The sequence below is a fragment of the Mesocricetus auratus genome, unplaced genomic scaffold (assembly GCF_017639785.1).
Source record: "Mesocricetus auratus isolate SY011 unplaced genomic scaffold, BCM_Maur_2.0 Super-Scaffold_100009, whole genome shotgun sequence".
Taxonomy (NCBI): Eukaryota; Metazoa; Chordata; class Mammalia; order Rodentia; family Cricetidae; genus Mesocricetus; species Mesocricetus auratus.
The window spans coordinates 36,368,607-36,387,296 of NW_024429193.1; the positions used below are offsets into that span (position 1 = coordinate 36,368,607).

Below are 18,690 nucleotides of genomic sequence, written 5' to 3' on the forward strand. Positions count from 1 at the left end.
TATCTGACAAGAGCAACTTGCAAAAGCGTTTGTTTTGGCTTACAGTTTGAGGGCACAACCTGACATAGCAGGGTAAGCTTGGTGGGAGAAATGTGAGGCAGCTGGTCAGGCTGCACCCACAAGCAGGAGGCAGAGGGAAATGAGCACCAGTGGCTCTGCTTGCTTTCTTGTTTTTATTCAGTTTAAGACTTCAGTCTACGGAATGGTGCAGCCCACGGAATGGGGCAAGGGAAGGATACCCCCCCACACTCGTCCCTCACCACCTGTGACAGGTGGGAATGCTGACCCTAGGGTCACGAGAGAGCTGGCCCTGCCCCCCACCAGCTGCAGAACTCAGGAGAGTGGCCTCTGCACGTTGCCTGGCAATGCAGGAAAGCTGGCTCTAGTGGTATAGGTGTGGGTGTCCTGGCCCTGAGAGTATAAGAGCAGGAGAACCAGCCCAGCCCTTTTCTCCTTGCTGTACAGGGTGAACTAGTCAGGGCAATGCTGGAGAGCTCACCCTGGTGGTGAGGACAAGGGAGAGCTGGCAGGCCGACCAACCCAGCAACCACCCAGGCCCAGAACCAGGGCTATGAGTGATCTGCTGGAGCATGTGAAGGGGCCGGTCCTGCAGACGCAAAGCTGCAGAATCTCACGACACAGGGCAACAAGAGGAGCCCCAGGGAGGGCCCAGTATTGATCGTGTAGCAGAAACCAGAGGCCTCGAAGCATTCCAATGACTCATTGCAGCGAAAACTCACAAGTAAAGATGTATGGACTAAAGGTATACTGTGTGACTCTCAGTCACACTACTGATTCCAGAACAATATTTTTCTGTCCTTTGAATTATTTTGTCTTTTCTTTTAAATTTCATTGTCCTATGGGGGGGTGGGCGTTGCAAGAGCAGAGCTGATGGGAACGGGCAGGGAGATGAGTAGGATCAATATGCATGATGTGAAATCAACAACAAATCAGTAAAAAGTAAAATTAGAAATAAAAAAACAGAAAAAGAATGGATTTTTCCCACCTGAGTTAACCCAATTTAGAAACCTCCCTCACAGGCATCCCAGAGGTTTGTCTCCTGCGTGATTCTCAAACGAGTTGACAATGGTGTTAACTATGAAGAGTCAAGTCACATTTTGATTCCTCCGGGATAATGAGAGCCCCGTGTGGGCAGGAAGGACACTTATCTGCGCACCCTGTGTCCATGGAGCCTAGCTTAGTCCCTGGCACATAGCAGGTGCACAATATGTTGTAGGCTTGAATGAGTGAAGCCATGTAGTGGCGATTTTGTTCTTCGGGTGAGAAAACCAAAGCCCAATATTGTTTTAAGTGTTAGTGATGGGGCCAGTGAGGTGACTCAGTGGGTAAATGCACTCATCAGGCAAGCTTGGTGGGGTGGCTTGAAGGAGAATGACCTCCATACACTCATACACTTAAATGCTTGGTCCCCAATTGGTAGAACTGTCCGGGAAGAATTAAGAAGAGTGGTCTTGTTGGAGGAGGTGTATTACTGAGTTGGGCTTTGGGGTTTCAAATGATTTGCATAATTCCCAGTGTCTCTCTCTGCCTAGTGGTTGTTTCTCAAGATGTGATCTGTTAGCTATGGCTCCATTGCTCTGCCTGCCTGCCTGCCTGCCTGCCTGTAACATGATTCTTCCCGCCAGCCTGGTCCCAGTGCCGCACCAACCCCAAATAACACACAGACACTCTAATAGTTACAGTGCTGTTGGTCAATGTCCAGGACTTCCCATTGGCTAGTTCTGTCTTAAGTATTAACCCATGACTACTAATATATATTTCTATAAGGACTTATCTTTCTGAGGACGGCATCCTGGCGTGTCCTCTCTTCCCCAGGATCACATAGTGACCCTCTACCCTTGACTACATTTTCCAGAATCCTCCTCGACTCCTAGTCCCACCTATCTTGCATCCCTATTGGTCAACAGTGCTTTATTCATCAACCAATAAGAGAGACAAATTTACAGAATGGCATCTCCCATCACCTGCCTGCCTGCCTGGCCACCTGCCGCCATGCTCCCCACCATAATGGTCATGGATTCCAATCCTCTGAAACCACGAGCACCATATTAAATACTCTATTTTATAAGTTGTCCTGATCATGATGTTTTATCACAAAAAAAAAGTAACTAAGACACACGGTAACTTGAGTTTGATCCCTGGACCCATGTAGAGGTAGAAAGAGAGAACCAACTCTGTGAAATTGTCTTCTGGCCTCTGAATTCATATCACAGTACATGCACTCACTCACTCACTCACTCACACACACTCACACACACACACACACACACACACACACACACACAATAATAGAGGTAGACAGATGGACAGATATAGACGACTGATAATTGGAAAGGTGGGTGGTGAGCAAGGCTTTAAGCTTAGACTTTCGTGATCCTTCCAACACAATGCTTTCCTTTATTGAGCCATCTTGCTCTACTTTTTCATTCCTTTGTTCAAGTTCAACCATCCAGCAATGTCTGGGCCCTCAGGGACTGCCATGGTCCCTCTCCACAGTTAATGAGCTGTTTGTGCTGTCTTTCTTTGTCAAGGCGCCTTCCCGTTATGATCTTAAGATCTTCAGCCACAAGCTGGGCAGTGGTGGCACACACCTTTAATCTCAGCACTTGGGAGGCAGAGGCGGCAGATCTCTGTGAGTTCCAGGCCAGTCTGACCTACAAAGTGAGTTCCAGGACAGCCAAGACTACATAGAGAAGCCCTGACCTGAAAAAGAAAAAAAAATCTGAAGCCACTTCTAGGGGTTCTAGGTGTATTTCAGGGTCTTCTTTGAATAAGCCCCAATTGTGATGTAGGGAATCATGATTGCCCCAGAGCTACCACCTGCCATGGTCTCCATGGCCCAGTTGGTTTTAACTCTATGGGTGAGCATGGCCTAGGTGGATGTTAGTTTGAGGCTGCGCTGCTATCAAGTCTATAAACTGATTTTCATATATAAACTCAGTTCCCCTTCCCGCACTCCTTCCTACCCCTGTAAGTACTGGGCAACCTTGGCCTAAAAGCCCCAGAAAGTGGTGAGGAGAGGGCCTCATTTGGGGCAATTCACCTTTATCTGCTGAACCTAGTGACTCACAGTCCTGGCTGTCCACCTCACCACAAACTGATCAGTTGTGGACATTCTGTTCTGTCTGGCAGACGGTCACAGATCAAGCAGAACCCTGGGTGAACAGCGTATTGCTAAAACATCCCATTTTGACTATTTTTAGGTATAATTTTTTTTTTAATTTAGACTCCTGTGCATTGGCCTCGGGACAATAACAAAAAACGTGATTTGAAAGGAATTCCACTCTTAACTCTATGCATGTCATTACAGAGACTAAAACTGGACAGGAATGCTCAAACATTTACTTCACACTAAAAATAGAAACGTTCCACTTTCCTCCCTGTCTCCTCTCTGATCAGTCTATACGTCCCTGGGGAAAGGTCTCCTAGGCCTGGCCTCCGTAGTGACCCTTTCTATGGTGCCCCCCAAGATCTCGCTGTGGGATGTGAATCGGCATCTCACTCTTTCTGAGGGGGGAAGAGGCTGTACCATTAAAGAGTGCTCTTTGTAGAGCCAGGGGAAATGAAGAAGTGAAGATTCACAGATGCAAATAACCCACCGAGTAGTTTTCTCTTCTCATTGTTACAGCAACACAGCTGGGGGTACAGTCCGCCATGGCAGTGACGTCACAGCCGCGGGAGGGTGAGGCAGTGATGTCACAGTGGCGGGAGTGTGACGTCACAGTGGGGTGGCGGTGACGTCACGGGCGGCGGGAGTGTGACGTCACAGTGGCGGGGGTGGCAGTGACGTCACAATGGAAGGAACGTGAGGTGACTGGCTGCTCATATTGCATCTGCAGCCAGGAAACAGAAGCGAGGCGAGCACTGCTGCTCACGTCTTTTCATTCAGCCGGCGACCCCCACCCTAGCTCGTGGGATGGTGTGTCTTACATCCAGGGGGCATCTGCTTCCTAAGTGAATCCTTTCGGAGAGACCCTCAGAGACACAAGAAAGACCCTAGAGGCTGTCTTTCCACGGCATTCTACTCCTGCCAAGCAGACAGTGGTGATTAATCATCACACCCACTCTTAGACACGTCTTAAGATTTAAGGCTCCTGGGAGCCTCAGTACTTTCTCCCAGTCACTACTAGCAACACATTTTCAATAATCTCGGTTGTAAAATGTCACATCAACACTTGGCACTCAGGGGCCAGAGAGAAGGCTCAGCAGTTAAAGGCGTTTGCTGCTCTTCCAGAGGACCCAGGTTCAATTCACAGCACACACATCCGTGACTTAGAAAGATCCGTGACTCCAATTTCTGACACCCTCTTCTGGCCTCTGTGGACACCAGACACACGTGGTGCACAGGCATGTAAAGCATGTAAAACAATACAGATACTCTTTTTAAAAAAACTGTGGCATCCTGATAACAGCCTGCGAGCTAGTAAAAACCCTACATGGGACCAGCTCAGAAACAGGGCGTGATGAGCCGAAGCTGGTAGGCTTTATCAGACAAAGCAGGGAAGGCTGTGTTTATATTGCCTGTCTGGAGTGTAACCGTCCATCCATTCATTTCTTCATCTTCAGCCGGTTGGGAAGAGCTGTGGCTGAATCTGTCCAAGACTAACACAGTAGGGACAGAGAAGAGGGGCAGCCTCAGGCCTCAGTTTCAGAAAGCCCTCCTCCAGGTGGGGGGACCACGCGTGTGATAACTTCAGCTATAACACACAATCGTGCCCTGGTACCGCAGTTGCTCACCTCTGAAACGAGTTAGGGGAGGTATCGCTGTAGAGGACGTCCCACAGGAAGCTTCATTCAATCTGGATGGAGGAGAGCAGATCCGGGTACAGGCACGCATGCCAGTAATCCCAGTGCTTGGAAGGATGAGAGTTCCAGGCCACCTTAGGCTACTTATGGGATTGAGTTCAGCTTCAATTACAGAACGAGATCCGGTCCCAAAACTAACAAAGAACAAATGGCAAGTAAACGTTTAAGGTAAATAACGGAGCGGCACTAGGGCGGCTCAGATGAGCAAGTTCTTACCTCTCAGGGGCACCGTTTGAAGTTCCTAAGGCAGAGGATATGATTGGCCATTCCTGCGTCAGTTGCTAACGCTGGTCCAATCAAGTGCAGCGTAGGAAGCTGCCGAAAACAGTTAAGTGGCACTAACCCGACCAGTCGCCTCGACAGTGTTGTTCTGACTCTGTGGTTCCGGGTTCACAGCACACATGCCTCATGCTCCCTTCTCTAGGATCAAAGCCCTAGCCTGAGTGGAGATGATTCCTTACATCAAGGTCACAGGCTCTTTTACTTCTGTCCCTGTCTGAAAGGGCACGGGGAGTGGCTTGGCCACATGGTTTCAGTCCCCAGGCCCACTCCTCTTGGCCTCCCTCCTCCACCGAGCTGGTGCTGCCCAAATGGGCCTGGGCCTCAGAGGCAGCTGAGCAAATCCAGATGTTAGAAAGCACCGTTCCCGGAGGGGCTGACAGCTGCCGAAGGTTATTGCACTGGAGGGAGGCTTGTTTGTCATCAGAGTAACTGGAGGCGGACTGTGGCCGTGTTTCCATCCAAATGCGGGGGAAGAAGGGAGATGGGAAAGAGCTGGCGAGCAAAATGTGAACGCTGGGGAAGTGGCCACATTTGTGCCTTGGAGAAATGGCCATGCCTGTGACTTGGAGAAATAGTCATGCGTGTGCCTTCCCTTCTGCTTACCCCGCCGTTGTTAGACCCGCGCTCCCACTCCCACAAGACGGTCTCCCTAAAAGGACATTTCTTCACCCGTTGCATTAACTTGCAATAGAAGGAACTTAGTCTGGCCACAAGAGATTTGCTTCCCTGATCCTCAAAGTCATATGCCTCCCAGACTGTGGGTCTTAACATAGCTTCATCTAACCACAAGGACGTGGGGGTGGCGGGAGCTTTATTCCTCTCTCCGGCCAAATTTTATCTCCTTATCTTTCCTTTAAATATCCCACCCTGGCCCATGGTTTCTGCAGTGCTCTGTCCTTCAGCCGCCCTGTAATTTCTGGATGTGTTTTGCCTCAAAGAGCTAAGAAGGTTATATTGTCCCGCCAAGACACAGGACTGACTTGAGACTCAGAAGCCCTCAAGGCTTAGCTCTGCCAGCCTCTACCCTTGTAACCTCAAGTAAAATACAGGGCTGTCTTCCGGTTTCTCTTCCGTCTTTCGTGGCTCTGTCCATGCCTGCACCACCTAGTATGCCCATCAGTCACATCTGCCCACCAAGCCCCAAACTAAGCTTTTATCTACCCAGACACATAGCCAATGTCCCCCAAATATTAAAATTTAACATCCCACAGTCTCTGAACAATACCAAACTGTAAATACCAACTAAGGCATTTCACACGATTTGTAAACTGTGAAGAGGAAAAGAACACGGTTCAAAGTTGCAATCATGCTATTATAGTTTTGTGGCTTTTTAGGAGTGTCTGGTTCTGTTAAACTGGAAGGTTTAGGGTAAAGAGTTTGCAGGGGAACTACACTTTCTCATTGGCAGGGTTTCATTCATTAATCATCAGACCTGCCCCATCCTCATCCACAGTGCCCCCCCCCCCGTGTTAGGTTTGTTGTTGGGATAGAGCCAATAAATCAGGGCTGCTCAACTTCTACACTGCTGACATGTTGGCAGGCAAGAACACCCAGAGGCATCCCTGTTGGACCAGATTACTGATTGTTTAGGGAGGGGCACAGTAGAATGTCCAGCAGTGGCTCTTGCCCTCCACCCTTCAGCCCCCAACAGCACCATCCCCTGGGACACAACAGTTGGGATGTTTGACATACTTTTTTTCTGTTGCATCTTTGTTATGGATATCCTCGATGTTTTAAATGTATGTGCCTGGGTCCCTTAAACACTGCACTCAGTCCTGCCCAGAGATGTTTTTGCTGACTCAGTTGGAAGTACAGACTGTGGGACTGCCCTACTGCTGATCTGCACCTTGGCCCATGAGTTGATTTTAGCTGCTACAAAATTGTTATGGGGTGCTGTGGGGGTGTTCTGCGCATATGTGTTGTATAGTATTTCAGTCTAGTGAAAATATTTATCTTCTTAAACATTTATTTATTTATTTGTGGTTTAAAAAACCCTATAGAATCCTCTCTTCCAGCTTTTTGAAATGGATGGTTCATTGTTAACTGCAGTTACCCTTTTTTAACTGTAGTCATAAATAACACAGCTGGGTTTCTTGTTCCTCCTAATTAGCTTTCTTCACCCGTCCTCCCTCCTGTCCTAGGCCTCGGGTCATCACGGTTCTAGTCTCAAACTTCTGTGAGACGATTCTGTGTGTATGTGAGAGTCTGGTTTCGTTTGTTTTTGTTCTGAGATTCCACATATGATGTGGAATTTGTCTTTACGTAACTGACTTATTTACCTCAACCTTCTCTAGTTCCATCTGCGCTGTCACAAATACCACAATTCCATTCTTCTTATGGCTGCAGGTGTTCACATGGTATATGTGTACCATGTTTTTGTTATCCACTCATTGGCTGTTTCTTTTTCTCTCTAGTTATGAATAATCCAGTAAACATGGAAGATGACTCTTCAATATGCTGGTCTAGTTTCTTCATATATACAAAGAGAGCAGTGGGGTTTCTGGATCATATAGAAATTTTATTCTTAATCACTTATTTTTCGGGTCTGAAATACATTTCCATCTCTGTACTAACTTAGACACACACACACACACAAGCATGCTGTGTGCACAGTGTGCACGCATCCCCATTTCTCCACTCCTGCCATCACTATCTTGGGTCTTTGGGATGTGATTGTCATTCTTATTTGAAGGGCATATCTCCTTGTGGCTTTGATTTACATTTTCCTGAGGTTTGGTGAGTTGAATATTTTTTTAAATGGCCCATTAGTCATTTGTAGCCTTCCTTGGGGTAATTAATGCCTATGTAGGTCTACTGCCCACCTTTCTGCTGGGTGATTCAGTTCACTTTGCTGAGTCTTTGGGGTTCCTTGTGCCTTCTGAATGCTGACCTCTTGTCACATGTGTACTTTGACAATGTCTTCCTCTCCGTCTACTGTCTCTTCACTCGGATCACCATCTACTTTGTTGAGAAAGAGGTTTGTAGGTTAACATAGTCTTATTGGTGCTGTTCTTGTTTCAGGTGTTTTGGGGAGTCTTCCAAGAACTTTGTCCCTTCTGTAAAGGATTTCCCCTGTTTTTCCTTCTGGAAGCTCCAGATTTCACATTTAAGTTTTCAACCCGTTTTGAGTCCAACTCATCTTTTTCTTGTTTTTGAGTCAGGGTCTCACTATGTAGTCCAGAGTGACCTCAAAGTCATAGTCCTCCTCGTCAGTCTCCTGAGGGAGATGAGACAACAGGCTTGTCAGCTACTTTTTAAAATGAATATTCTCTAAATACCCAGGAGCAGTTAAGTGGGCCTCACCTGAGAAGGAATTTAGGTGGGTGTCCCATATGTCTGGTGTGTTTCACAGGGGCCCCTTCACACAACAACTAGTACCACCACCACCTGAGCCCCTGCTTGGGGCTTGATCCACACCACCTCATCTACCCCTCGACATGCCCTGCTTTAAGAGTTATTGGGAATAAACATCTTCCTTCCACCTTACAGATGAGTAAATGGAAACCCAAATGTGTCTGTCAAAAGCATGTGGTTGTTAAGTAGCAAACCTGAAATTTGGTTCCAAGCTCAGTGGAGCAGGTACTGGATTCCAGCATCTAAAACAGAAACTCTGAAGCTCAAAACCCTAAAGACAGAGAGAGCTTCTTGCCTGATCCTCAACTACTGGATTAAGAAAACACTGCCTTGATGGGGGGTGGTGGTGGCACACACCTTTTACCTCAGCACTTGGGAGGCAGATGCAGGTAGACCTCTGTGAGTTTGAGGCTAGCCTGGTCTACAGAGCCAGTTCCAGGGCAGGCTCCCAAGCTACACGGACAAACCCTGTCTTGAAAAAAAAAAAACAAAGAAAAGTAAAAAAGAAAGAAAAGACCTCCTCCAATCTGATGGACAAATATGAAAAAAGAAAAACACACAAGATTACAAAATTATAAAAATCAATATCCATTTTGATTAAAGTCTCCCTTGGCCACCTCCTAGCTGAATAATCAGGATTTATCATTAGCCATATAAAATAGAGGTTATGGGGGCTATTGTGACTAATTATATGTGAACTGATAAGTTCTAAAAAATGTAGTTCAGCCACTGACATTTCCCGAGAGTTTCATCATCAAATCATGGGAAGAACCTGGCTCCGTCCTCCAGTCAACAGGACAGCCATCACTGAGGCCCTGCAAGGCATTGGTCTCTTTCCCATAACATCAGTGATGACACAGGGAGACTGAGCATGTTGGGCTATGGGGCCCACTTCTAATACCCCAGGGAGAGGGCACTCAGACACTGAGGCACATCTCCAAAGGTCTGGCCCTCGTTCAGGGACTTTGGAATCTTGTGGTTTGCCTCAAACTCTGGCAAGAGGGAAAAGTCCCAGTGCCTAATTTAGTTGCTCCCTCAAAAGTAAACCAGAATGAGTCATGTGGGAATGGAGAAACCACCAGTGCCTGATGTCCATTTGAGGATCCTGATAAAGACCCAAAGCTGAAGATGTGGTGATGTAAGCGCCTGGTGGCCACTGCTTCCACTCTGGTGACTCACTTGCAAGATGTGCCAAGCGTGTGCATGTTCATGCTCACATGCAATGAAGGAATGCCTCGTGTATTCTTCCTCCTTGGTGAGTTTACCAGCCACTGTTAACATCATCCAAGAAGACTAGAAATGTATACAGTGGTGTTATTACAGGGTTATCCTGGTTCTGTTTAATATGACGGAAACACCTAAGTTTAGACTTGGGCTAGTAATGCGGATCAGCTGAGACTTGCCTAGCATGCAGGAAGCTCTGGGGTAAGTCCCCAGCACTTCATAAACCAAGAGTGGTGGCATGTTTGTCATCACAGTACTCAGGATGTGGAGACAAGAGGATCCTAAGTTCAAGGTCATTTTTAACTGGGCCATGAGTTATGCTGCCTCAAAGTAGAAAAGAGGAGAGAGAACAGAAGGGAGGGAAAAGTAGAGGAGAGGGAGGAGAGGGGAGGGGAGGAGAGGGAAGGGAGGGAAGGAGATTGGAGAGGAATATAACAAGGGGGACTTTTTTTTTTCACTACCAGCACTGGTAATATTGTTTATTACAAAATAATCTCTGCGTGTGATGAAGATTACATCCAAGTAGTAGAATACTATGAAAGTCCTCTCCTCCTCACTCCACCCCGTCCCTATTACATCCAACTTTAACCAGTTCTGCTGATAGCAGCAAAATACTAAGTAATATGGCTCGACTCTCTCATCTGTGATCTTTTGACAGTATTTTCTGACTCTTGCCTCATAAAGGGCGTACTAACTCATCTTCTTACCACTTTTGTCTCTTCTTACCTTCATTGTTTCAAGTTATGTCCCTTTGTCTCACCCGCCACTCACCTCGTGTGTGTGTGTGTGTGTGTGTGTGTGTGTGTGTGTGTGTGTGTGTGTATTGCTACTGTGGTTAAACCAAGGGCCTTACATCCTGGGGTGGTTTGAATGTAATTGGTCCCCATAATACCAAGGAGTGGCACTGTGAGGAGGTGTGGCTTTCTTCAAGTGGGTATGGCCTTGTTGGAGGAAGTGTGTCACTACAGGAGCAGACTTAGAGGTTTCCTATGCTCAGGATACAACCGTGTTTCAGTCAACTTCCTGTTGCCTGCAAGATGTAGGAATCTCAGCTACCTCTCCAGCACCAAGTCTGCCTGCACACCGCCATGCTCCCTGCTATGATGATAATGGACTGTGCCTCCGAAACTGTAGGCCACCACCTCAGTTGTATGTTTTCTCTTATGAGTTGCTGTAGTCATGGTGTCTCTTCACAGCAACAGAAACCCTAACTAAGACACATAGTCCATGTAAACATCTTAAAAGGAAATAAAAATAAAGCAAATCCATTAAGATGGATGCTAAGGGGTTAATGAGAATGCCATGATACCTCGTCCTTTTAACATGTGACCATTTGAATCTGCATGCTCCTCCACTGGCTCATGCCATGAATGACTGTTCCCCAGCTGGTGGGTGAAAGGAGAAGTATTGACCCAGGACCCCCAAGACCAAGTTCTCAGTGCAAAGGAGATTTATTTGCCCCAGAGGCACAGAGGGCAGGGAATAAGGGACAAAGAAAGCAGACAGAGGAAGAGAGAGAAGGGGAAGGTAACAGGAGAAAGAAGGTAGGGTTGTTTGTTCCAGAGGACCAAGGACTGCCTCTGGACAGAGAGGCAATGCATGTGGCACATAGGAAAATGGCACTTTATAAAGGTACATCCAAAACTTTATGTTCGGATGAGGTGTTTAATTTTGATTGAGCATGTTAATTAGGTGAGCCAAAGGGGGCTTTTGATTGCTGGACTTCAATATTTCCATAGCTGGACCTTGGTGATCCACCACCACCATCAGCAGCACCACCACCACCATTAGCACCACCACCACCACCATCCCCACCACCATCAGCAGCACCACCACCATCCTCACCACCACCATCCCCACCACCATTCCCACCACCACCACCATCATCCCCACCACCACCATCCCTACCACCATCCCCACCACCATTCCCACCACCATCAGCAGCACCACCACCATCACCACCACCATCCCCACCACCATCCCCACCACCATCAGCAGCACCACCACCATCCTCACCACCATCATCAGCACCACCATCCTCACCACCACCACCACCACCATCCTCACCACCACCATCCCCACCACCACCATCCCCACCACCACCACCATCCCCACCACCACCATCACCACCACCATCCCCACCACCACCACCATCATCCCCACCACCACCATCCCCACCACCATCCCCACCACCATTCCCACCACCATCAGCAGCACCACCACCATCATCACCACCACCATCCCCACCACCATCACCACCACCACCACCATCCCCACCACCACCATCCCCACCACCACCACCATCCCCACCACCACCATCACCACCACCATCCCCACCACCACCACCATCATCCCCACCACCACCATCCCCACCACCATCCCCACCACCATTCCCACCACCATCAGCAGCACCACCACCATCATCACCACCACCATCCCCACCACCATCACCACCACCACCACCATCAGCAGCACCACCACCATCATCACCACCACCATCACCACCACCACCACCATCACCACCACCACCACCATCACCACCACCATCACTACCATCACCACCACCACCACCACCACCATCACCACCACCATTACTACCATCAGCACCACCACCACCATCACTACCATCAGCACCACCACCGTTATGAGCTGTTCCTGATGCTATGCCCTCCCACCTCAGTGAACTATATTCCTTAAACCAAGGGCCAAAATAACCCTTTCTTCCCTTAAGCTGCTTAAGCCGGGTATTTTACATAGTAAATTTTACATAGTAATTAACTCAGTGTCTTAACCTTCTGCCTGGGGACTGACACTAGAGACGCACATTAAATACTTCCTGAGAAGTGAATGAATGGGCAAGCCTAAGGGTTTAACCTTTATCCCTTCAGAGAGCATAAATGGCATTAGTGTGGAGACCCCAAATGGATTTACCAGATTTAAAGATTTCCTTCACCAAGATTGTTCCACCCACTCAGAGAAGGGGCTGCTGGGACTGTGCAGTGGGTCTCTACTTAGAGAGATGTGTTAGATCTTTGATTACATTGGAGATTACTCCAAGGAGATCTCCCAAGAAAGCTTGTTATTGTACTAATTCCCAAAGTGCCAGGCAGTGCTAAATGAACCCAGCACTAAAAACACTACATACTTCCAAGTATTTGTTGAATATATGAATGAAAGAGGGACAGGCAGGCGCGCACACACACACACACACACACACACACACACACACACACACACACACTTACCTTTATCTTGATTGTCCAAACCTCATCTTTTCAAACATAAATATCCATATCCTTCCTCCTTTCAGTACTGAGCAATTGACCTGATCAGAGCATGTTTCTAAAACTAAAAGCTTCTACTGTTTCATTTAAAACTTGCCTGTGATATTTGAGGGATATCACAGACCCTTGTTTTTATCTTCAGGTAATACAATAGCGTTGTTATAGTTTGACTCTGACAAGCTTGGATGTTGACATCCTCACCCCACTGGGTGATACTGCCATAGGAGGTACTGGACACTTTACAAGACGGACTTACTAGAAGAAGATGATGGCTGGGAATGGGTCTTTGAAGGTTATGCCAAGTCCCTGCTTCCCTCCTCATTTCTTTGCTGTCAGGAGATAAGCATCTTTGTCACAAGTGTCCACTGTCATAACATTCCTTCTTGTCTCCAGCCCAGAGCAATAGATTCAGCCTTAGTCTGAAAGCTCAGAAATGATGAGTCATTCCGCGTGGTCTGTAAGAAACTCCCTTTAAGTAAAAAGAAACAAGTAAGTGAAAAGCTAAAGATAGTAAATAGTAACTAAAGGTGTCTTTATTAATATCAGAAAAGACAGGTTGCGGAACATAAAATATCACCTGAGATAAGAAGAGTTGATAACAGTAATAAGAGGGTTGAATTAACAAAAAGACTTAAGGAATTATAACCTTTATATTGCTAATAACAGCCCTTCAACATAAAAGGAAAGCCAATATGTGCAGAATTGAAAGGAGATATTAAAAAGTACAAATTTAAAACTAGATAATTCGCCATCTCACAGTGGTTGAAAAGAAAACTCTCATCAGCAAGAAAGTCACTAAAGATATCGTGTTGGAGGACAACCATTGTGCCAGACCTAGGGACATTTATAGGACATTCCCTAACGAAGAGGCACAAATAGCAAACGACCAACAGCTTCATAATTAATATAACATCTTGAATGTTCATTTGGGACTGATGTGGCTCTGGGACCAGACTGGTGAGAAAAATTCTCGTTACATATGGCGTCCGGACTTTGGGCACAAATTTTCACATAACAAAAGCTTAAAACCAGATTTTTTAAAAAACAAAAGAACAGAGAGAAGCATGACTTCTTGGTGGCAGCATTTTCTTGGGTGGGCCCTGTTTTCCCAGAGACAAGCAGAGACTTGCATGGCCAGGGCTGGCAGTAAATTTACGCCCGCCATGTTGGAAAGCCAGTGACTGAAACAGCCGCTGCTTTAATTTTAGCAATGTTGTTTAGCAAATAAAAGACGCGTGGCCAGAAAAACATAAAGATTTACAGTAAAGTCAGATTCAAATGAAGTAAAACCTCTAAAAGGTTTGTAGTGTGTTTAAAAATATGGGTAGACTTGGGAGAGAAAAAGAAACAGGATAATGGCTGGGCAGTGGTGGCACACACGCCTTTAATCCCAGCAGTCCAGAAACAGAGACAGAGGCAGGCAGATTTCCACAGAGAAGACCTGTCTCAGAGAAAAAAGTAAAAGAAATAGAGCAATAAAAAAAGCCACATAAAGATGAAAAGTATAGAGAGAGTCTGGATACTGTATGCTATTGTGTTGTCTTTGAATTGTTTGACTGCTAAGGAAATAGCAACAACTGCTAAAAGAAATGCTACTGAATTAATCCAACTTATATATTTTTAAAATGCTTTGACTTCTAAATTTAAATATAAGTACAGGTTACTTGGGAAAAGCGTTTCTGCTTGTGTTTCCACAGAAAATGTAAAGCTATGGATTCCTTCCATACTAGTGTGATTTGATGAAGCAAGACCCCCTGAAGCAACGTTCCAGGCAGTCCAGCATCTGAAGCAGCTGGGATGATGCAGACTACAAAAACAAGGACCTGGCCAGGTTTCTGTGTTTTGTCATGATCACATGGTATGGACAGTGCCCCCCAACTAGCAGGAAGCAGTTTGGAATGAACAACGCCCAAATTCCCAAATGCTGTTTATAAATTTTTGTTTTCATTAAATGGGGCTGGATATAAATGGTTAGTGATCACAACCTATCTCTTTAAAGATAAAAGGGAGATTTTGATATAGAAATTAATACTTTGTATTGGTATGGATTTTCATTTAATGATACAAATTTAAGATCAATTTTGTGATATATATATATATATATATATATATATATTTCTCCTCTTGCTTAGATATTGTGTTTATACGTCTCATTTAAAAATGTACCGTATAATTAAATACAGATTATAGATAGTTTCCTATAATAGTCAAAACTTATAGCTAGGTTAGTGAGTTTTTTTTAGATATACAGAGATGTATTTGAGATGGATAGATATTCTTCAAACCTTTCAAAGACCTACAGAATATATGACAATTAAATGGTTTAGGGTTTTTCATGATAGTGAGACACTACTACTCCTAGTACACCAATTACATCTAAGAGGAAGATGGGCATCGAAGAAATTCCTTATGGAGTTTGCTTTCAACACGGCAAGATTAGCCATTTGGGCAAGAAACTGCTCTTTCCTGGATTATTTGACTGTGGGTATATAAACTGGGCATGCAGGACATGCAGGACATGCAGGACATGCAGGAAAGTGACTGCTAAATTTACAAAAAAGATTGACAGGGTTTGTGCTTCATGGAAGAGTCTGCCAGACATTCTGCAGGACACAGAAAAATGACTGACAAACTGCCAATGCAGATGGACAGTTTTAAATCTCCTGCTTTGCTGAGAAGTCTTCCAGACACACTGTGGCCTATGGGCTGCAGATGGATGCCCCAATGTTACAGAGAAACTTCAGGTGACTGTTCAGGTAGTGAGATGTCTCTGTCAATTCTAGTGTTTATGTATTATCCTTCTGTGGTCTTTGATGGAGTTGAAGACAGATAAAAGCCCAATAAGACAGAGAAACTTCTAGTCAAAAAGTAAAGAGATATAGAGAGATGAAACAAAGTACAGTTGTCACATATGAGAACGTAACATCACTAGAGATTCTACAGCTAGGGCCAGCAAGATGGTTGGTTTTAACTTCAGTAGTTAAAGACATCTGTCACTAAGCCTGATGATCTGAGTTCAGTCCCAGGAACACACGTGTTAGAAAGAAGGGACTTCCACAAGTCATCCTCTGACCTCCGCATGCATGCTATGACACACCACACACAAGCACGCATGCTGGCACACATACAAAAAATATAATTTAAAATACTAAAAAAGGAGAGACTGCTACAAACAATATTATGTCAATAACTTTGAAATTTTCTGTTAGCTGGACAAATATTTTGATAAACATTTAATTTTACTCAAAAAGCCAAGAAGCAATGGGCAAATGTGACATTAAAGCCCACTTAAAAACTATGCTTGGATTGGTTAGGAAGTGGTGGCGCCTGTGTTATCAGAAGTAATGATGGATCCACTCTACACTCAACACTTCTAGAATGCCAAGGGCTGGCCAATGTTTCCTTTGCTGGCTGCCATGATCAGAAATTTAGTTGCATCATATGAATCCCTAATTCTAAATGTTGACTTTTCTAAATGATTTTGGGCTAGAATTTCTTTAGGTCTACTAAAGTATTCCTTGCCTCTCCAATTCTAATATACACTACATTTTCAGAGAAGACTCAGATTTTCAGCCTGTCATAATTTTTTATATTGTTTTAGGTTGTGGCTGCACCTTTCCCTAGAACAGCCTGCCTTGGCACAGCAGAGCATGTCTTCCAGTGTTGTGGAATAATCTTTTTGTACACTGTGAAGATTTGTCACTCTGCTTGGTTTAATAAAAAGCTGACCAGCCAACAGCTGGGCAGGATGTCCAGGGCAGAGAGGATGCTGGGATGAGGAAGGGTGGAGTCTGGGTAGACCCCATGAGATGCAGAGCCAGCAGGATGGGCAGCATGTAGATTAATTAAAATGGGTGAATTTAAGTTATAAGAACCAGTTATAAACAAGTCTAAACTGTTGGCCGAGCTTTAACAATTTGGGGGGAGCTGGCAGGTGCAACAGAAAAATTTGCCTCCCTCCCAGTGCTTTATCCTTTAGCCTAATGATTGTTTTCTCTGAACTGCTCTCAGATGCTTTCATCAGGGACATGGAGTTGGGATACAGAGACCTGATCCAGCTGTCTCTGTGACCTGGGCAACTCAGATAAAAGTCAAGTTGGAAGGGAAAGTTGATTGCAGAGAGCTAGGCTACCCACTAACAAAGGAAAATAAGGCACTATAAATATTTGCTTCTTATTTATTCTGTGTGTGCATGCGCACATGCGTGAGCTTGTGTGTCTGTGTGTGTGTGTGTGCGCGCACACACGCATGTGTGTGTGCACCATGGGCATGCAGAAGCCCCTCTTGTAGAAATGATCCATCTCTCTAGCACCCTAAACAATATTTTATTAGGTGGATAGTGTGGCCTAAAGTATGGCAAAGTTTGTTAGTTCAGACAATAGCATTTTCAAAACCAAAAAAAAAAAAAACTTCTTCCTCTTTTTCCTTTGAGATTGCTGGGCGTTATTTCTGCACCTGGTGACACGGTTTTCTCATGTGATACAGTAAAGGGGTAAGACACAAGTGCATTCTGTACCTTGTTCACAGGGTGGGGAGAAACCCTTGCTGGGTAGCAGGATTCACGCAGTAAAGGCTGGAACCTGTTACAGTCGCTTGTCCTCAGAAGATTCCTGTAATGTTACTTTTGCATTGCTGTGACCACATATCTGACAAGAACAACTTGAAAGAGATAAGATCTATTCTGGCTCCTGGCTCAGAGGGATTTTAAGCCAGTTGTGACAGGGAAGGCATGACAGTGGGTCTTCATTATGTGGTAGCAGGAGCATATGAAAGCATCTCATGATTATAGACCAAAAAGCAGAGAGATGAGAACCAGAGCTGGGGGAGCACACAACCTTTAAGGACCTACCCTAGTCGGGCATTGGTGGTGTACACCTTTAATCCCAGCACTCGGGAGGCAGAGGCAGGCGGATCTCTGTGAGTTCGAGGTCAGCATGGTCTATGAGAGCTAGTTACAGGACAGCCTCCAAAGCCAAAGAGAAACCCTGCCTCAGAAAAAACAAAAACAAACAAACAAACAACAACAACAAAAAAGACCTACCCTAGTGCCCGTTTCCACCACCCCAGCCTGTCTCCTAAAGCATCGACAGCCTTCACAATACTGCCACAGGCTGGGACGAGCCATCAGAACATACACCTATGCAGTGACCCTGCAGATTCAATCCACAACAGCCCCGATTTCTGCTCCACTGCCTGTGACTCCATCCGACTCGCTGACTGCCAGACTTAACTGGGTCAGCGTGCGCATGCGTGGGTTCCACACACTCTGGGATCAAGCTTCCGTCCCTCCTCAGCTTGCCAGATCTGCAGTCACTTGTTTTCTCCAGGCCTGGCCTGCTGAGTCATCCTTTAGGATTCTCAGTCACAATGGACTCCTCTGCCCTCTGGTCACATGGCCCAGCTTTTGTTTTGTTAGAGACCTCTCAAGACCCTCAGAATGGGTCTTGGATAAGAACCTGCCCTCCTTACTAGAAAACAAACTCTTTATGAATGAAATCAGGCCCCATACCTCCCGGGGAGCTGCAGGGCTCTCTGGCTGCAGGGTATGCTTTGTGTCTAAATCTGTAACTACTGCTTGAAACAAGCTTGGAATAAAAAAGACTTGCCCGAAGCTATGCTAGAAGCCTACAGCGGTTTCTGGTCATGTGACTACTGCTTCAGAAGAGCCTTGAGGTCAAGTGACTCAGCAAATATTTTCAGGCCAGACTATAGGAAATGA

The 18,690-nt window shown here is 45.8% G+C and overlaps 2 long non-coding RNA genes across 2 annotated transcripts; both read right to left on the reverse strand.

Moving 5' to 3' along the window:
- Positions 1 to 2,394: 2,394 nt before the first annotated feature.
- On the reverse strand, positions 2,395 to 5,378 carry LOC121142341. The gene is made up of 2 exons (XR_005879333.1): positions 5,044 to 5,378; positions 2,395 to 4,961 (listed from the first exon to the last, which is right to left on the reverse strand). It is a non-coding gene; the product is annotated as an uncharacterized LOC121142341 (long non-coding RNA).
- Positions 5,379 to 7,606: 2,228 nt separating this feature from the next.
- Positions 7,607 to 17,898, reverse strand: LOC121142198. The gene is made up of 3 exons (XR_005879178.1): positions 17,488 to 17,898; positions 13,228 to 13,440; positions 7,607 to 8,326 (listed from the first exon to the last, which is right to left on the reverse strand). It is a non-coding gene; the product is annotated as an uncharacterized LOC121142198 (long non-coding RNA).
- Between the last annotated feature and the right edge of the window lie 792 nt (positions 17,899 to 18,690).